The following is a 21,936-nucleotide window of genomic DNA, read 5'->3' on the forward strand; positions in this document are numbered from 1 at the left end:
GAATTTTTGTCTGCAATTTCAGTAAACAAAGTTCCATAAAAATTACCTCTTTCATTAGATTTCTATGACATTTGCTAGCAAAAATTGTTCGATTTCTTGATCACGTTGGCACTACCCATCATACTAGCTGCCAGCCGCCACTGGTTTTTAGCATTTGTCAAAAACAAATAAATACATCCTTAATCATGATTAAGAGATATTTGTTTATTACTCCAAATGCTTAAACTAATCATTTATTTTGTATTCGAAGATCCAGCCATTATAGCCACTATATTAGCAGTAACTGGGGGGCACTTGATTTATCTGCCCCGGGCCGGGCCACTTACGGGTCTCTACGCCTCTGAACGGAGAATCTATGACTGACTGTGACATAGTGTGAGCAGTAGAAATAAAAAGGTCAATGTTCCGAAATGTTGCTGCGAGAACACAGCGCACCGTGATTTTTATGTAATTCAGAGAATTCCAGACAAAAAATACCTTCAATAGATCCTTGTGTTCACTGGTGCCATCTTACGACAGTTAGCTGAAGTAGAAGGAATGAATGGTTGAAAGAAAATTGAAGTTCGATATTGCGCATGCCGTAAACTTACAAAATACAGGTATATGCTAATTCGAAATTTAGTGCGCTTGTACTAAGTACGGATTTATTGCAGTGTTCAAGTCGATGTCACTTTATTGACTCCCTTATCCCTGCACTTGATATCAAAGTTTGTTGAGGTAAGTTATTAATGCTTTTAATTTACATTTGTTAATTTTGCTTGTGTTACCTGTTGGCGTTGATTCGGGGTTCCTTTCAAACTTGCATTTGCATGACAACTGTGCGCATTTTTTAACAAGTTAAATCAGTTTTAGAGCTGGATAAAAAAAATGTTATTTGTATTGAGGACAGTTAGCGACAGGTGAAAACTATTTTTTTCTTGTTCCCATTAAAATACGTTTGTTTATTATTTTCTGGGCAGAGTGAAAGTGTGAAAATTATCGTAGTCATTCCTTTTTGTATGGGTTTTACATAGTATCAAGAGGTTTCTTTAATTAGTTGTAGCATATTTGATGAACGTACGCGTTATAATGCGCGTGTTTCGAGTTTCGTTCTACCGTGCTAACGTCCTCTTATGATGTATCATGAATGGTTACGCCCACCCAGCTGGGAGAATATCATCTCGTCAATAATTCGGTTACCTCTTCTGGTAGGATGTAGCCCTTACAAGAAAGCACGCTTGATTGTGAAAGTTATATTTCAGAAGGGATATACATCACTTTTAAAATTGATTTAGTGTGCGAAAGAGACAATGCAGTTGACAATGATTTCTAAAGCATTCGTATGAGCACAGGTAAATAATTTATCTTTGATATGGGGTACTTACCTATCAGTACTCACTGTAGTGCAAAACCTTAAGGACCTGATAAAATATGAGAATTATGGGTGTACTGAATAATGTAGCGATCTGTGACAAATAATACAAATGAAGATATTTCTAGCTAGAAAAGCTGGGACAATATCCCTTGCACTAATAGTCAAATCCACTTATGAATCTTAACTAACAAATGCAAGAAAAATATCTGTGAATCTTGTAACATACTTTCCGTGAAAATATATATTGTTATTCAAGTGAATATTGACAGTTGCCTTTCTTACAATATGATTGTACTGCATGGAGTGTATATTACAAATAATCCCAAACACTTTTGTACTTAAACTTTGAAAAATTCCCATAGCACTCTTTATGGTAACAGTTTCATACATCGGAGACACATTTCTTCAATTTTACACAAGAAACTACGGTACCAGTTGTATAAGCCGGAGACACATTAAACTTGTTTATTTTCAAATAAAAATAATTTCTACTTACCTCATATGCATACCGGAACATTTTTCAAGCTGGGGATCACTTTTTTTTCCATGAAAAAAGTGTTATTTTTAATATTATAATCATTTATAGGTCGTTGCTAATTCGGCGGGCAAATCTTTACTCACGTTGTCTATCGTCAGCTGATATGGGGTATCGTCAGCTGATGTGCAGTGTTTCCAAACTTATGAACCGATAAATGCCTCACAAACTATTCACAAAAGGTTTTGAAGCGAAAATTGAGGCTAGACTCTACTTTACGTCCTTATCTGCATGGTGATTGCTTCTTTGCGTTCGTGGTGTGGCACCTGGCATCTCTTCGGGTAAGTACCTTTTCTTTTTACACTTTCTGTTCACGATAGCCCCACTATACATTCACGGGGTGGAGGAATGCCTACGAGGTTAGGTTAGGCCTGTTAGGTTATGTTCCATTAGCACTCATTTCACCCCTAAATATGTGCTGCATCATCTAAAAATTCCTCAGTACATTCAATTATGCATATCCGGACAACATCGGTTTTTCTCGATTTACTCCTTCAGGAAATTTTTCCCTGTTTTGGGATTTACGTTGTTGAATTCCTTATAAAATAAGCTTTCCAACAATATATGACACATATTCCTTAGGAAAAGGACGTAAACTAGAGTCTTACCTTAAATTGGAAAAAAAAAACCCGCTCAGACGTCATCTTGTAAAACTACCGCGTGGTTGCTACACTGACAGGGGGTTACATAATCGAATGCACGGAACATTTGATTCACGTAGTCGGTGGTAATGGCGGCACGAGCTATCGTACAATGGAGATGCATGAATGACGAAAAATACCTTACTTACAGGCCAAATAAGTTGCACGATTCGAAAAAACAATTTCCCCGGCTTCAGAAAGTCCTCAAGAACGCAATTCCGTAAGTACTTTCTCGTCTTATCTCCTGTAAATTTGAAGAAATCAGTCTCCGACTTATACAATCGTTACTGAAACTACTTACGGAAATTAGTTTCTCCTAGGTTTACAACGTTCGTCAAGGTATTTTCTTTCACCGTGGAATATATTTGACCAGGAGATCATGTATTTTTCAAGGGAAATATCTCACCGATGCACAATTGCCTTTGCTTTCATTTGCTTGGCCTACGACAATCGGATGCTGCGTACATTTGATGACGTAAGCCTCTGTCAGTGTTTCAAACCCCCTTTTTTTTTGCTATGCTTGCCTAACATAACCAAACCTAACCTAACCTTATCGGAAATGGTTCGTGGGGCTATCCGTGAATGGTTTGTGGAGCTATCGGTCAGCTACCGTGCATCATGGTTTGTGGGGCTATTGGTCAACTACCGTGCATAATGGTTCGTGGGGCTATCCGTCAGCTACCCGTGCATAATGTACAATTTGCACAAGTGACTAACATCATAGTAGGTATTTTTCGGTGAAGGATGTTGGAAACACTGCATGCCCACTATGGTAGTCAAGATTTGCTCGCCATATTCTGTGTTATGGAAGCGAAAAAAAGAGTCAAAAGAAATTACTCTCTATGTGAAAAATTGTGTCCCCCCCCCCCCCCCTGTGTAAAAAAGCATAATGGTACCTTGAACTATGTTCCGCAATACACAATTGGTAAGTACGAACCATGCGAAACACAAAATATGAATGATCTAAATATGATCTATGAAATTGGTACCCTCTTTATTTCACCAAAATTTATAGTAGTTATGCAGATAGCAATGAGATTATAGTTTCAGAAACATTTTCAAGCTAGTTGAGAAGGATTTAGGAAGCAAATAATGTATTTTCTGCTAAAAACCGAATAACATGCTCTGATTCAATTATTGTTTTGCAAGACATTACAGAAGATGTAGAAATTCTTAAGCTCAGGGCGATAATATAGTATGGTTTCATCTTTCAAAAACTCATCCCCACCCCATTTTCTTGGGGTAAATATAATTATTTTAGAATCACATAACAATATTTACTTGGATTTTATCTTCAGTGCAAATTTAACTTGTTAAAATAAAAATTTTCTGTGATGAGAAGTTAGAAATGCGGATTCGATATATTTTTGTTCCAATTATGCACCTGCTTTAAATTAAACAGTAGTCTATACCAACATTAAACATTATAGTTTAAGAAGTAACGTTATTAATGAACATCGAGAATATTGCTTATATCTTGTAATGTAGCTATAGTATAAAACTTCACATCTACCTGAGTAAATCGCCAAAACACACATTCTCGCAACATATTAATGCGAGCGAAGCTAGCAAGAATATTTTTACATCCATTTTTTGCAGTATTTCAAGAATATTGATTTAATGGGGTGTCAATACTTTCTTAGGATCCCGAGGTATTTAGTATTTTCCAGCTTCTCCTTTGGCACGTTCGGGGTCGAAAATGTGTGAATACCATATCGCTAAATTCAGTCTCCAAAATTTAATGTTCGAACTCTCTCTCCACTATAGAAATCCCTTGACAATCTAAGATTTGGCAGTTGATCAAGAGCTTTCCATCTCCCCCTTTAAATTTTATACTCAATCCTACCACCAAAATTTCCATGCCAATTTTAGACTTACTGTTGATATTGAAGAGTGGATATTGCCTTCTCCAAAAAAAATAATTATCAGTCTCGACACCAGAATTTCCACAATAGTCTAAGACAATAGTAATACACAAGAATTGGATACCCTACCTAAAATACCCACCATAATCTAAGACCTAGAGTTGGATACTGCCCCTCATTCGATAATCTCCTTTAACAGTTTCTTTTCTTCATCTAATGGATTAAATATGGTGCATTTAAGGTGTACAATTTTGACATATATTTTGGAAAAAAATATATAAATGTTGAATTTTATATTATTTGAAGGAAAAAATCCCCCCCAAAAATCTCAATGTCTCAATGGCCTAGCCTGCACCATGATCCCTCCCCCCCCAAGTGGGTGTTTCTCATTAGAGGTAAAAAGTTCTTTCTTTTTGGCATATAATTAAAGAAGCAATAGATGTTAAATTTCAGTGGTGATTCTCATGTTGAATGCACTCTCATTGTGAATGCCCATTACAGTTTATGGTCCAGGTTCCAATGTATCATGATTACACACGCATTTTCTTCAAGAATCAAATTCTATACATGTCTATGAGCACATACTGAATAAGTTTTCTGATTACTTAGTGCTTTTTTTGGTAACGGTTCCGATTGTTTTATGATTTCTCCTAGCACAAAGACTAACTATCGTAGAATTTTTGGAAATTTTTGTCACACACAATATGAACATTCCTTAAAGTAATGAGCACTGTTTGGACTCGAAAAAGGTAATTATGTTGAAGTAAACAACTTGAAAATTACCTTACGCACTTCTCATGGACAAGATATTCTCCGTCGACAAGCGACAGTAAATATCGTAAAAGCGTGGGAATGAATGTAGAAGTAAATCAGAACCTTAGTAGAATGCATTTAGGTACTTTATGTTAATGCTAAGGGAACCAAACCTAACCTGCCTAACCTAACCACGAAAGCATATATTGAACAAAACCTTAAGTAATCGCTAAAATTCCGCAGTATGTGTAAACAGACGTACATCGAAATCGACCCATGTGAAAATTGAATTCAGATCTCCCCGATGGCGCAGTGGTAGCGTCGTCGCCTTGTAATCAAGGGGTCCCGGGTTCGATACCCGGTGGAGGCACCAGTGGTTCGGAACCCACTTTAAACTGTAGGTCCAGTCCCGATTAGCCTTACTGTGCATAAAGTGGACTTAAAACAACAAATCAAATCAAAAATTGAATTCGTAGCATGATGAAATCACAATAAAACAAAAGGAACTTGGGCCCTTTTTTTGTGCAATACAATTTTTCCCATTCTCTCCTTTATGCTTACGTGGCATATTCTGAATATTTGACCTAGCTTATGCAACAATTCTGATTTATTGTATATGTTAATTAGATATAATATAAATAAGTCCTGCACCATGGCTCTGAGGTCTAAGGCGTCAGGCTTTGGGCTCGGGCTATGGGATGCGCACAGGTTCGAGTCTCCTGGGGGCAAGCGTAACAACTTTTCTTCCCAGATTTTGCCCAGTGTATGGGACTGGTGACCACCCACCATTGTGAGGAAATTGAGGAGCTACGAATGAGTAGCAAAACCCAGTCATGGAAACCTACAACAATGACTGTTGGTTTGTCGTGCTGACCACCCGTCATCCCGTAAATGCTTGGATGATTGCACACCTCTGCTGAGGCATATGAGTGTGAGGCCGGCAGTTGGTTAGGTAGACCCTGGCCTTCACAGGCTGTTGCACTGTGGGTTATAATAGAAATAAAACACAAGTGTAGAGATGCAAGTAAAACAAAAACAGAAGTCTGACAGCTTCAAATTTTGAATTATGAAAAGGTAAATTGGGAGAATATGCCACTGAGGGGCAAGACAGGTTTGATGCTCTTAGCACTATATTTACACTCCCGTATGCTTACTGCAGTACTGTTTATACTTTTGAAATATGTTAGGAATGATAGGTTTGATTGCCTTAGTATTTCCACATATTCCATCATCTCCTTCACGTGCATACAAAATTTTATTACAAAAAGAGATCTTCAGGCATTGCCAACTTGCAAGCTTGGCCACTTGCACACTATTCGTCCTTATCGAGGCAGAAAACTAATGTAATGTAAGATGAAGTCACTATAAAATATAATGTGAAAGGGCCGTTAATACACACATGGTTGAATACAACCAGAGAAGTACCTTATTTTGCAGATGTATTTAAATGACTATTTTAAGTAATAATTTAAATGTGTATGTGTGTGATTATTTTAATAAATAATTCACCATGAGCAATAATAACCTGACACTACCAAACAGTAAACTCATTTATTGATTTGCTTTATTTTACTTTGCTTCTTGTGCCACTTTTGGCTAATTTGTGAAGATGGGGATGAGTGATGATATGATGAAATTGAAGAATGGACACTCAAAAACATCCATGCTCAGGCCAGCATGATGTGCTAACCACTCTGCCATGGGGGCCGGCCAGTAAACTCATTCTATGGGAATCAATCAACATATAGGGCCTCCCTGATGGTGACAGTAGTAACATCATCACCTTGTAATCAAGGGGTCCTGGGTTTACCCAGTGGAGGCACATAGTGGTTCAGTACAGATCACACTTTAAACTGTAGGTTCAGTCTCGATTAGCCTTTCTGTGCATAAAGTGGACTTAAAAACAAAAACTAAAGAAAAAAACTATTAACATAGAACAAGGTCAGATGAAATTCACATTAACTTTTGGCATTGACAGCATTGATCCCAGTGGCTGTAATGGTTTTAGGATGGATGGGATTACCTCTGTCCCAGCACCTCACCAACATCTAACACATTTGTAATAAAAACAGACACGTAGTTGTTTTTTTTAAACTTACTTACACACAACAGTATGACATAACTATACTCAGATTTCGACCCAATGTGAGTATAGGGAAGTGTGTCAAAAGCTGGTTTTGTTTGTGATTAGTTAAGATTGAATATACCTAGTCTGGCCATAAATACTGTTACACACTATTTTGTGAATAAATTTAATATGGTTTCAGATATTTAAATGTTCTTTTAGTATGTTACACTTACATATATTACACACAAATAGCACCAATCAGTTTGCAAAATGTACACTTTTCGCCCTCACACAGGCTCGAAGTCTCCCTGGCCAGGCATCTATTACAGCATGCATGGTCTTGATGGGAAAGTCCGCCCCTGCTGCTATCAAGGAGCGCTTTTAAGTTTCAATTATAGGGTGCTTCTTCTTGCAGACAGTCCCCTCTAACTCTGGGCAGAGTTTGTAGTTCAAGGTACTGAGATCATGGCTATCAGATGGCCAATCAAAAGTGGAGATGAAATCGAGTACACTGGTCTCCAGTCACCATCGTGTCATCCTTGCCTTATGAGCTGGGGCAGAATATTTCTTGAACATCCAGGATTCATTGTGAAACATTGTTTGGTTCAACAGTGTCACGAGAGGGTCCAGAACACTTCCACAGACACTTTCGCACGGCTTTTAATCCCTTTTCTTAAAAATGAGGCCTGGTGAAACTCTCATAGCTCACACCCCACCAAACCATGACTGAGGAGGGCTGGTGGCATCTCTGATATTTGGGAACTCTCTCACAAACTTCTCTAGAGTTTGAAGCATACACTCTTGCATTTTGGCGGTTAAAATTTTATTCAGTGATGAACAATTTCTTATCAGTGAAGAGACACCTGCAATGCCCATTGGCAATGTACCGCTGCAGGAGCCGTCTCGATTTCAGTTCCCTCTGCTTCTTCACTTGTGTTGTCAGGAAATTTCCAGTACTCCACCGGTAAGCTCCAATTCCCAGGTCTTCATTAAGTACCCTGAACATTGATTGGTGTGAAATGTTCAGCTCTTGTGCCATTATCACTTGCTTCTGGAGATTTCGGCAGATGCGAGCCATCACTGCTTTAACAGCCGCCGCTGTTCATACGGTGTGAAGTTGACCAACTCTTGGGCGATCTTTCATGCTACCAGTATCAGTGAATCTCTGGATTGTCTGATACACAAACCTTTTGCTGATCTTCAGGATTTTTAGGGGCTGGAAAATCTCAGTGAGTGACTTCCCAACCATATGCAGAGCAATTACAGCTACTCTGTTTTCATATTTGCCCCACTCCATGCTAATCACAAGAAGATACACGCTTGCTCTTTCACAGCTGAACACACAATGGTCAGGAGTGAACTTCAGCACAAGCATGGTTCATGAGCCTGACTACTGGATGTACAGTCCAAGCCCAAAGTTTGTAACAGTATTTATGGCCAGACTAGGTATATGAATTAAATAAATCTGAAGTGAATAGGAAATTCCAAAATGTAGCAGTATTAAGTACCTACAATCGTGCTAAGTATATTTGAAAATTGTCCCATAGTCTATGATGTGTGTTATGCAGTAGGAAATAAGTAGTGTTACCATATATTCATAAGTAGGCTATTGGGTCAAGAAATGGCTATGTAACCTTGTTACTTGAATTTATGAACCACCGATGACTATTCTTTGAGAAACTATTATTTTTTTTTTCGTTTTTTTAAAAATCTGGAAAAAATATTTTATAACCCCTCCTCCCTCCAAAATATATTTTTTAAAACTTCTATCCACCCCTGTTTGACTCCTATTTAACCTGACAGGACTCATGGTCTTTGCTAGGATGCATCCTGGGTAAAAATTACCCACAAGCAAACTTGTTTCATAAATCGGAATTATAATTGTTTTAAAGCATGTAAATAATAATAGGTTCATTAATGAAACAAAATTTATTAATTTGGAACATTTTTATTGAGTTGCGTAATTGATAGATGAGAAAAAATGGTAAGATGAGCACACACTACCATAACGTAAGGATGCATGTTAGGCAAATATTACCCAGAAGCAAAATTACTTAGTAAGTGTATTATAATTGTTTTAAAGCATTTAAATAACAAACCTTAAACCTTAATGGATTTATCTAATTTTATTAATTTTGAACATTTGTGTTTTATTACATAAATGATAAAAATAAGAAAAAAGAATGTGTTGAAATACCAATCTAAAACGTATGGGTGAAATTTGCCCTGGCACTTTTTCTATCGCCCTGTGAGCTGAATTAACACAGCCTCACAGTAGGTTTAAGGTCCCGATGGTCAGAAGAGTTCACTGTAAAGGTACTGAGAAGGGCACTTATAGGATATGATCAAAACATATATATATATCATCACAATTGCCTGGGTAATTTTTACCCTTACACGCATCCTAATGGGTTAATGCACAGCAAGACAGTAGGACATAACATATGGTACCTACAATAAGAGAATATTTACCTAGCTTACTTATAAACTAAAGTACTTATCAGTACCTATCATGCTTCTTTTTAGTATTATATAATCCATTTTTTTTCTTGTGAACTATGAGGGATGATCGAAAAAAAGGTTACAAAGCCTATTATGGCGTATGTGTTAGACATAGCTGGAAGATCAACACACCTGATGATGGAGGGCACTCAACACTAGTCCTCGATGTAATCACCTTTTTTGTTCAAGCACTTGTCACAACATAGATGAACATAGATGAGGTTTTCCATACCGGTTACACAGAAATCCGCGTCAAACTCTCGTAGCCACCGTGAGGCAGCTCTTTGGACATCATCACATGTCAGATAATGGTGGCCAGCCAACCAAATGGTAGTCCCAGCTCAGCTGATATTGAGCGTAGTGTTCTTCTTCTGTCCTCATGAATACACTCGTCCACAAGAGCACAGTTCACGTCAGTGGTTGAGGTACTGGGCCTACCGCTGTGTCCAGGGTTGTCATTAACAATACTGGTCCGTTTTTCTTTGAATGCACGACACCACTTTGCTACATGTTGCCTTGAAATTGTCCCCTCCCCATACACCTCCACAATCTGCCTATGAATGTCAGCAGGTGTAGTGTTTTTGGCCCACAGGAACCGCACCACTGCCCTCACTTCTCTTGACCAATTTTCTAGACGAGTCACCATTTTAAATGTCTGCTTCTCGGGTATACATGGTCAGAATCCGAAGTCCTCAAACTCGCAACAAGACAAACATGTTATTAATTTACACATAAATTTTTGTTACGTTACAGTGAATAAAACAAAAGTTATATGCTTTGTAACCTTTTTTTCTGATCATCCCTTGTAAATTTGGTCAACAAAATTTTGTGCAGTTGTAGGACCCTAAGAGTACTACGTTTCAGATATTTTTTTTATTCACATCAGTGTATTGCAGATGTCACAGGGCACCTGAAATAGGATTCTTTTTGTAAAAATTCATTTTTGTTCTTCAATTCTGTTTTATGAAACAGGGTACCACAATTTCTTTCTCACAAGAGTGCAGTACTGTAAGGAAAAAAAGAACAGAACCAATTGTAACTGTCTGCAATAAATAGTTTTCCTTCTACGATTTTTTTTTGTACAGCACTGCACATCTGAAAAGTGCATGCTTGAAATCCTCATGCTTAGTAAGACATAAAGGTACTATTTAATAATAATATTAAAAAAATTTAAATGCTTAGCGTAAAATGTCAATACAATTGAATTCTTTATAAAAATTATGGAGGCCATTGGAAAATATGAACAAAAATCCAGTCTTCATTCCTCATTGACAACCTCTGTAACAAATTCACATGGGCGTCCTATAGTGGGACCACAAGCAGAGAAACCTGTGAAGACCCGCAACTCCTGTGCATCGTACTCCAGCGAGGAGGGGAGGGGGAGAGTGGACCATGCTTCCTTATGGCCCGAGCTGAAGGGAAGAAGGGAAAGCTGCGTGGGGACTTTTTGTCCAAGGTTTTTTTTTCTTGTCACTCTATAGCATGGGCATAACTTTAGGCCTAATTTTGAGGAAACAGAGTCGAACGTGGGGCTTAGCTTTAGAGGGAAGACACTGGAAAAGGTTTCCATCTCATAAAAATAGCATCTAGGATTATTTGCTGAATAACTGGGATGTTTGAAAATCACAAATATTACCCTTTGTTACTTTGCTTCTCAGGTCTCCTAACTTGTAAATTTCAATAAACCTGAAAATTGAGGGGAGGGGGGGCAAGTGCTCCTCCTTGCCTCCGCCAAATTACGCCTATGGGTCCTAGAGTTGAATGCTGGGTAAGGCATATACACTTTCCTGTTGTTGTTACTCCTTTTGTACCATCAGTTCTTGATTCACCCTTATTGCCATTACGTAGCATGTATGGTCCAGATACTTTAAGATCTATGTGCTTTAATTTTAAAAATAATTTGGCAATGTTACATTATTCCCATGGTATTTTTCATATCAAGTAACTGCAATAATTTCCACAAGTAAAAATGCTAATATTTTACACATACTCAAAACACACTACAGTAACAATAGGCGTAATATTAAATTGTCATTGTTAGCAATCAGGGATGCAGACACTAGGCAAGATCCTAGTGCATTCTTTTACTATGGTACCCTGCATCTGTTAAGGTGCGAATAACATCCCTACACTAGGAGCACTTGCTGTAAAAAGCATAGATCACCATTAATCTGCTCTTGATTGGAAATAAATGAAATTTAACTTCAAAAATATCAAGCTTGCATTTTTTTTTGTAGATGGCAGTACAGTAAATCCTCATTAATCTGGACTAATGGGAGGAGGCAGTGGCGTTGCGCAGCTCTCTGGGGCCCCCCTGCAAGTAAAATATTGGGGCCCCCCTTACTGACAAAAATGATGATGCCAGAGTGGGACAGACGTACAATTGTTAGCTAGTGTCCCTTACCACCCCCCTCCCCAAAGTTTTACAAGAAATTAACTTTTAACCCAAATACTCTCTTTTTTTGTTATCGACTTATATATCAGTGTATTACCTCCTTGAAACTAAATCAGGATGATCTGAATCTCTGATAAATAACTGGAAGAAAAATCTGGAAATCTTTTCTCATATTTAAACGCAGTGGTACTGCCAGGAATCTTTTTTGCTTGTGATCATTTGTTTTTTTTTTTTGCTTGAAACATTTTTTAATGAGATTACATATAATACACAGATATTTAAAAAAAATACTGTTTTGGGGAAATGTTAAGGGACAGTAAACACTCATTTCATGACTTTGAGGTGGTTGCACCTTCAGCCCCTAAGATTCAACATAAGGGTTGCTCACATTAGCTTTCTAATACTAATAGTGACCAATATACTCAAGCAAACTTATCACTGCAGTTATGGGGGTTGAACCAGACCTCTCGATTTTCGGTGGTGACCTAACATCACACAAAGTCAATTGCTATCTGGTATGAAAAAATGGTTGCGGTCTCTGTTCTTGGGAGATGAAGCTGCGATAGAACTCTATTCACCGGAAATTTGCCACTTGGAAGGACTGTACCACTCCCCTCACCAAATAAAAGTTCAACCTCAATATCATTATTCATAATTTTTAACGCTGCCACTTCTTTTCGATAGACCATTGATCATATATTTCTTAAATAATTTTTAATAAAACAATAACCTTTTTATTAATAGATCATCAGTGCTCTAATTTACATAAGCACCCTCCTTCATATATACTGCAGCTGCATTGTCTTCAAGTTGATCCATGCAAGGATCCTTCCTTCTATCTCCAAAATCTGAACAAGGAAATTCGCAGACAGGAATTTTCACTTCGAACACTGCACATCCGAAAATCGTAACACATTGGAAAAGAAAAACTGGTTCGACAAAAATGTCCGCATAATTTCAATATGTAAGAAAAATGAACTTCACAAAATTACACAAAATAATGGACACATTTAATTCATACACTGTATATACCCTGCATGACAGAGGAAGGGATAATGGCCCTCAGGTCAGGGCAAGGTGGTAATTGCCCCTGGGCCACCTCCTACTGGGTTTTTGGGCCCATTTGAAGTAAAAACAGGTTACTTCATCATTGTATATCAAAATACAGCACAACATGGTTTTCTTCCAGGAAGCTCTTGCCTAACAAATCTTTCAGTCTTACTTTCGCATGCTGCCAGAGCTATTGATAATAACTCCCAACTTGACACTATATATTTGGATATTTCAGAAGCCTTTGACAAAATTAATCATAAATTTCTTCTACGTAAATTATCATCCAGATTTAACATCCATGGAAAATTTTTCTCTCTCTGTAGGACTACCTCCATGAGCGTGAACAACGTGTTGTTCTTTCAGGTACCTCTTCTAACTTTCTTCCCGTTTTGTCTGGAGTTCCTCAGGGGAGTGTCTTAGGCTCACTCCTATTCCTTCTGTACATGGATGACCTCCTTGAAAAACTGTCCTCTCTCCCTGTCTGGTAGCCTGCTTCACAATAATTCAGCAAAGAAATGTACAACATAAGTTTGCCATCGTGTTGACATAGTCGATTAAAGAGTGTATTCAAACTGAAGGGTCATTCAGTTTGCCATGAAATTATATAGCAACCACAGACAAAAAATCCTTTGGCCAGAAGCCTTCCCGCATCTTCTTCTCCATCCGTTCAACTTGGGCCATAAGGAACCTGCTCCACTCTGCCCCTCAACTACACGCGCGAGTACTATGCACAGGAGATGCTGTCTGCGCATGTTCTTTTGCCTGTGGTCCAGCTATAGCATAGTTATTCAAAGAGCACGTGCGACTATTTACTTTTGAACTTCTGATCAATATGTAGGTTCAAGACTTTGTGGGTAGCATGAGCATACTACTTTTTATCCTCAACAATGTACAGTCAACGTAGTTAGTAATAAGGTGTTTTTTATACAGAGTGTATTGATACAATTGTAGGTTGAATTGTATCTTCTGCATATATGCTGTACAACTTCCTCCATCTGCCAGTGGCGATGCTTTATCATCACCACAGGTAAATAGTGAAATTATGAGGGTGCATCTCACTCAGATAGACAGTCCATACATATTATGAACAAGGATGTATTTCGAGGGTGATGTAGGGGATCCAGACCCCCTCCCCCCAAAAGACTTATAGAAGTCCAAGATTAAGTAAGCAGAATACCTGTTGACTGTTGTATAATGTGAAGTTGATGTATTTCTGCTGAACTTACGTAAAAATAAAGAGTAGGGTGTGAGCTTTTCTTTGACCATGCCTGTGAAAGTGCATGCATACCACTACTAATAATAAAAATAACAATCATGGACTTCAGTTTTCATTCAGATAGACCTAACAATCTTTTTGGTATTTGATAAATCAACCATTTAAAAAAAAAATTGACATTAATTTCTTTGGTAGGACAACTGTATTTATGCAAATGTTAGTGATGATGACTACATGCTGTTATATCTCAATTCTTGTATCATCTTTTTATGTATCATATGATAATAACTATAAGCAATTCACCTATTTTAATACTTATATTGTTGTTATTAATGGACATATTACAATCTTATTAACCTATTAATTGTGAAGTTTACTATTATTAATAGTAATAATTATTATATGTGAGACTCTTGGTTTTGACCCCTCCTGAAATATAGTTCTAGATAAGTGCCCAACTATGAAAGTTGATGCTGCACCCACAAGGGAGCAAGTTGTAGTGTAGTTGATATGTAAAATTGGATTTTCTTAATGATTATTTAATCTTGCGTTGGTTGCGCATGGTCTCTAGTTCCGGGTGTGTGATTTTAATGTCGCCAATTATCAATGATTGTTTTGTCAACCCCCCTTCCTCTATCTAGTTGAGTTTCTAACCTTCCTTTTTTACACCACGATTTTGTTTTAAGTGTTAGCCAGATCTTCGAGCCCCTATGGAGGGTTTGTTGAAGCCCCTTGTTGCGTGAGTCCATGGGTGACTATAGGCGTACCTGGTTTTACTGAAAATCTGGTCGTGCCTTTTTGTAGTTTTATAAAAATTCAATTTTTATTCTTTTATTGAATCTGAATTGTTTGCAAGAAGAGATCCAATCATAATAATTGAGGGTTTGGCACTTTAGACCATTAATTTAATATATTTTAAGAACCTGGTCCCTGACCATCAACGTAATTTTTCTCACGAAGGGTTAATGTTTCTTTCAAATCTCTCTCTATGTAATTGTGGCAATGTGAATTAATGGTGAATTCATGAAATAGATGAAGTAACAAATTCAATGAAATGACCATGACTTAACCAGGATAACTTGGAACCTCCTGACTTTGTAGCATACAACGTTTGTCAGAAAAGTTCCAGGACAGCTCGTAAAAATAATGTATTCAACTTAGGAACTAATGGTCCTAGGTTTTGTCAAAATAGTCCCCTTGGCTATCTATACACAGCTGCCACCATTTCTGGAGGTCATGGAAGCAAGCAGGAAAGGTTCATCTAGGATGCTTCTCAGCACATCTGTCACAAAACCGTTTGGATTGCTACCAATATCTTCATGATGCTTCGCTTTCAGCGGTGTTTGCACACTGGGAGACAAGAAATAATCACACGGTAATTGGCCGGGTAAATATGGGGGATGTGGTAGAGTAGAGATATGATGATTGGCCAGATATTCCTGGACTGATAAAGCAGTATGTGACCTTGCATTGTCGTGCAATAAGAACCACTGCACAGATGCCCACAAATCAGGATGGCGCTGCAGAATTGCTTGACGCAAATGTTTCAGGATGTCAATATAAAGGTTTTTGTTTATCGTTTGTCCTTCAGGCAGAGATATTGATGGTGCACCAAACCTTTAGTATGAAAAAATGGGATCAACATTGTCTTTGGATCATCTTGCACTGAATCTCTGCCCTTCCGAAACCCTTTGTGCCATTCAAACATACGGCTTCTCGATAATGCCTTGTCACCAAATGCTTGCTGTATCATATTCCATGTTTCACTAGGGGTTTCCCAGCTTAACACAAACCTTAATGTGGAATGCACGTCCATCACGACACTTGTGTAACTTCCAACTAAATGTGCCAACAAGCCAAACAGTGGGCTGCTAAGCACAGCACTGCCACCTAGTGTGTTTACATGGAAACACTTCCTATGCCATTATTCAGAACACATATCAGGTGACTGCATAACCCATTTCTTGTGTGTGAATATCACAGGTAAAGAATAAAAAAACAGTCCTGGAACTTTTCTGACAAATGTTGTATTATGGAGCTTGAACTCTTACATGGGTGTTTTTTGTTCCGCATCCTTTTGGAATAGCTAGCACATCTGAAGGTTATCTCTGAAGAAAGCAGTACATTTCTACTAATTGGTTTAAACCTGCTAGGTAAAGTGGTCTGATATTCAATGCAGTACCCAGCTGCTTGTCTGAGGAAAATGTCTCCCACTCTTCTTCCCTGTTGAAAGTCAGTAAAGAATGCATATCAGTCTCATATATGGTCTACACCTTTTTGGTGAAGCCCCGCCATTCTTCTTCTGACTTAAGTATGGATTGCTTTTGTTGTTAGGTTAGGCATGTTAGATTTAGGTCTCTTACACTGCAATTTTACCTGACTACTTCCTATTCTTTATTCCAAGACCTCCCTGATGGCATAGTGGCAGTGTTGTCGCCTTGTAATCAAGGGAATAGCAGGTGGAAGCACGTGATTTGGTTGATTGTATTAGGTTTCTTTACGTCACTTATCTGCCAATTATAGGATGAGGATGAGTGATGATATGATGATATTGATGAAGGGACTCTCACATAGTTTGCCCAAACCATATATGAGAATAGAAGCATATCCTTCACTTTATGAACTTTCAAAGCATCTACTGGCAACACTTGGAAAGAAAACTAGAATTTCAAAATTTCAAGAGATAAAATTGACATCCAGGATGAGTCTAAATGAATTTGCAATGGGATTGGTCTTCTTGGGTAACAGGTTTGAATTCGATCCACTGTGCTGCTCTGAAAGATCACAGATAAATGGATAATATAGCAATAACTATCATCCAGTAATCTGCAATGCAATTTAGTTAGTTAAAACTAAGTAATCAAACTATAACAATTACAACAATTGTTTCATATCATCATTTTTATTACTATGTAAGAAAAGAGCTCTCTTTGCAGTTTCTATTTCAGAAAATTGGAACTGTTTGAGATTACCAAAATGACCTTTTTCACATGTTTTCTTGCGTCCTTTTTCATAATAGAATTAGTTTGTCTTCAAAGGAGTGAGAGTTCTTTAGTTCCTTGATTAGAATTCCACTGCTCAATGTTCTGTTTCAAGAAAGCAATTGCACGGAGTTTTTACTTAAGTATGTTTATTATGCTATATAAAAAACTCAATGCATAAGTTGATTGAGAGACAAAGACAACAGCACACTGAATACAGGATGACAGTATTTTTTATGGAAAATCTTAAAATGTTGACTTTGTTAAAGAAATAATATTGTGAACTGTTTATCATAAAAGGATATATACATTTTCTTACAACAGGAAACCCTTCAAATTATGTAGTATTAACGTATATTGTTGCATAGCTTAGTGACTTGCATCGTGTGATCATTGTTATTCAAAATACTGAACAACTTTTAAATGTGCTGCATTACATGTGATATATGCTTGTATGATTCAGTGGCGTAGCGTTATGGAACGCCAATACTCCCGGCGTTTCCTGATTTAATATGGGTAAAAATGCTGAATGCTGTAAATAAAAAGTAAAACATTACTAATTATATAAATATGTGTTCGAGCTATATGGCATTATAATAGCTATTTATCGCGGTACGCCTACAACGCTCCACTAAACAGCTCTCCTTATAGCATATTTCTAATGCCTTTGATGGCCGGACGCCGGCTAGGTTTGGCGTAATGGACTCTGCTTGGCTCGAGGGAAAGCTTGGATCTCTACAGCACAGCACGGGCGACATGCTCTCTCGAACGCCGGCGTGCGGAGCACCTGATTGGTTCTAGGGCTCATGTGACCCTTCCTGTTTTCCGATGCAGACGACAAACCTACCCGGTTCTTCGCGCTCGTGCTGTGTGATGTTATACAATACGCAATATGACTCATGTAACTTTATCAAACTCCAATATATAACTTCTTTGTATAATTTATCGCACGAACAGCGATGTGCATTTCAGTCCTCGTGGTGTGAAAAGTTAGAAACAGATTATTTATTCATGGGCGAAGTTCAGCCTGTGGCTGCTCTACCACTTAACCCGCAAAACAAATATATCATTAAGAAAGTTTATTTGTTCGTTAATATCTAAATCCTTTATATTTTGTCAATGGAAATGTTGAGCATTCGTTTGAAAACTCTTAACATCGAATTATCTCTGGAGGAAATGATTTTCAAATGTTTTTTATGACGCAAGGTGGTCATACAGTAGTCTGAATTACTAATCGGCACTATTACGTCAGTAGAGCGTACGATAGGTGGATCATCCGCCGACCTCTGTGGCGGAGTGGTTAGCATGGGTATTCTTTGTGAGAGTCCCTTCAACTTCATCAATATCATCACTTATAATATTCATCTTCACGATTAGCCAAAAGTGGCAGAAAAACGAAGTAAAATAAACCAAATAAATCAATAGTTAGATCATCCACAATAATAATGCGTCTATTCTTCTAGAAGCGCTTATGATTCTCGTAGGTTTTTTAATGACTTGTGTCATGCCGAAAGGTTACCTTGGTTAGCTGGGTGTGCTGAGAGAAACAAAATATAGTTTTGCTACACATGCACTATCTTTTGGGCAATAGACTCCGAATGGCGTAAGGTGTTCTTAGTTGAACAACCTAATTTAAAAAGCTATAAAATACCAGTCTTCCAAACCTTTGTTCCATAGTAAGGCATCTCATTTGTTATCTTTTAAATATGCATAGATCATGATTTATCGGAAGCCGGCCGACTTCAGGCAACAAAACACCATGAAATTGTTCTTTCAAATAGACAATACTTGTATCGACTAAACCCATAAATAAACTATTAGGCAAGAAAGGGCATAGCCTTCCTTTGGACTTGCCGTTCCTACCCGAAATGCTCATGCTACGCCACTGGTATGATTACAAGTCTGGGAAGTTTGTACCCAACAGTTCACTTAAAGTGGGATCCGAACCACTTTGTGCCTCCACCGGGTAAACAAACCGGGGTCCCTTGGTTACAAGGGGTCGACGATACACTAAGCCTTCTCGAGGAGGGTAATATGTTAATTCTGAATGGCAAGAGGGAGGTGATTACCTTTTTATTAAACCTTATAATTTAGAATCAACATTGATGCTCACATTAACTTTTTTTAAAGTTTTAGTTAACTTATACTCCGTCCCGGGAATCTGGAGCGATCGAACGAAAACAAGTCTCTGCGCAAGTAGTGACTCGAGACGGCTACACCAATGAACACGCGGAGGGAATGGGATTGCGTGGAGGGGTAAATCGAATGCAGCAGCGTGTACTGCTTCGCTCCACCCATTTGCTTTCTCCCCTTCTCTGCCGTTATGCGCATCCATGCTCCACAGATTCCCGGAATTGAGTGAAATGCTTAATCCTAGATGTCAAGAAGGTAAGTGTTTTCAGAATGGGCAAAGATTTGCCGACTATCATTCGCTCTTATGCTGATCGTTCGTTTAAACGTTTTTTTTTTTTTTGGGGGGGGGGGGAGGTCCACATGTGATTCACATACTTTGTAAGATGTGACAGAAGATGTTCACGCATAAAGTAGCAACCCTGTTATTGGCGTCGGGACGATTCCCTTGGAAATTGTCATTCTTCATTTCAACTTACAAAAATACAGAAAGCTTGTTACTTTTACTATTAATAACAGAAATAAATTTAAGTTAGTTATTATTCGAACAGAATAACGAAAGAGAAAAAAACGACGTTAAATCGAAAGAAATTAATATAAAAATCAGGAACCAGTTTATAAATCGTTTCACAGTTTTCAAAATTCCAAAAATTTGAGTTTTATGTGAGAGTTCACACACCATAAACACTATGGCAAAAGTTTTCTCCTAAATATTTTTGACTGAGATGCGTAAAAGTAACTATACATTTCGGCACACTAACTGTATGAAATCGTAAAAAAATACGAAAAAAAGCTGTGCAGGATATTCACTATTTGGTGGATCAAGTAGAAACGTTTTTCCAAGGATAAAATAATAATAATATAAATAAATAATAATAAATCTGGAATAAAATTTGTTTCTTTTCACTAGTTTTCTTATTATTTCTACTTTTCAAGATTTTCAATTGCCTGACTCCCCTACAAAATTCTGCGATGCCGATGAACTAAAGTAAACACGCGTTAATTCGTACGCCCTTCGCTTCATTCTCGGTGAAGACACGTTTCAGTGGCTTCTTATTACACTTTAGGTCCAGTTCCAACTGGCTTTTGTGTCCATAAACTTCGACTCGATCGGTATGGACATCATCAGTTACACTCAATGACAAGGCTGCATTTTAACCTTAGGTTCGCTGACTGGGCAGTTGGTTACGCGGAAGGAACACGAGAGCGAGTTCCGTCCCGCAGCGGGTAAATAATTGGCGAATTAACACGGTTGTTCACCCTCACCAGTTTCTATCATCCCACAGGAAACCCAATCAACCGGTCGGACGCTTTTAATTTTAAATCAATAGCTGTCACATTCTTTTTCGTCGGTTTTATGTAACGTCACCTTTGCGGAGACCTCCATACGAGCCGCGGCGAAATGACTCAGTGTTCCGTGCATTACTGTGAGTAGCGTGGTCAGGTTGTTCCTAAGGGAATGCTAGACTTTTAGATTGCGACACTAAATTGTTGTGTTCATCTTCTCCCCCCCCCCCCTGGAATCTGCAAAAATACTATAATTTCTTCTTATATTTTATTCCTTTTTTCCTTTGTCGCTTTTGTGATCATCTTTCTCTAGATTTTTGTTTTCCTTCATGCGTTTACTGTTTCTCCGTCTCTTGTTGACTGTTTTTATTGCATTTTCTCTTACTGTCTCTGCCTTCTTTATTCTAGGGCTTCCCTGATGGCATAGTGGTAATGTCGTCGACTCTTGTAATCAAGGGACCCGGGTTCGATAGCCGGTGGAAGCACGTAGCGGTTCTGTTGATTAGGTTATGTTACGTCGCTTTCTGCCACTTTTGGGTAATCGCGACGGTGAGGATGCAGGCCCGTAGCTAGAATTGATCTCTAGGGGGGCTCACGGGTTATCAGGGGGGCTTTGTAAACCAATTCCATTTTTTTTAAAAAAATATTAACAGTATTAAATGAAGGTAAATTATGTGTGGTGGGAGGGGTCATTACGTTACATAAAATTTATAAATATCACACAAATACTACATCTTTTAAAATATCGCTTTAAGTGTTAATTTACTGGTACTGAAATCATCCCTTACACACTCCATACTGTTTTAGATGATACAGATATTTATTTCACAGAAAAAAAAATGCACAATATTCAATCACAGTGCCTACAGTACATTCCACCCCCGGCAGAAGCAATGAAACTCCCCTTCGTTCCCAAAACTTAGGAACTGTTGACCTTTGATGCAGATGCGAGGGAAATTTGCATGATGACATCAAAGTCAGAGATTTCTGTCTAAATGGAGGCCGTAACATGGGCAGTGAAGGTACAGATAAAGAAGCTCCCGCATGAAAGAACTTACAAAGTCTAGATAATCTTCTAAATACTTGCAGCAACTTAGACTTCAGCTCATAAAGAAAATAAGCGAATGTAATAGCAGCTGTTCATGTTCTGTGGATT

The 21,936-nt window shown here is 38.0% G+C and overlaps 1 protein-coding gene across 6 annotated transcripts in view; it reads left to right on the forward strand.

Moving 5' to 3' along the window:
* The first annotated feature begins 557 nt into the window (after positions 1–557).
* Positions 558–21,936, forward strand: part of rdgB (retinal degeneration B) — a 336,815-nt gene continuing 315,436 nt past the window's right edge. For all 6 annotated transcript variants that reach the window (XM_083124208.1, XM_083124209.1, XM_083124211.1 and 3 more), the window contains exon 1: positions 558–717. The gene's annotated coding sequence lies outside the window, so the exon portion shown is untranslated. The remainder of the gene's footprint in view (positions 718–21,936) is intronic.

The sequence above is a fragment of the Lepisma saccharinum genome, chromosome 6 (assembly GCF_977018435.1).
Source record: "Lepisma saccharinum chromosome 6, izLepSacc3.1, whole genome shotgun sequence".
Classification (NCBI taxonomy): domain Eukaryota; kingdom Metazoa; phylum Arthropoda; class Insecta; order Zygentoma; family Lepismatidae; genus Lepisma; species Lepisma saccharinum.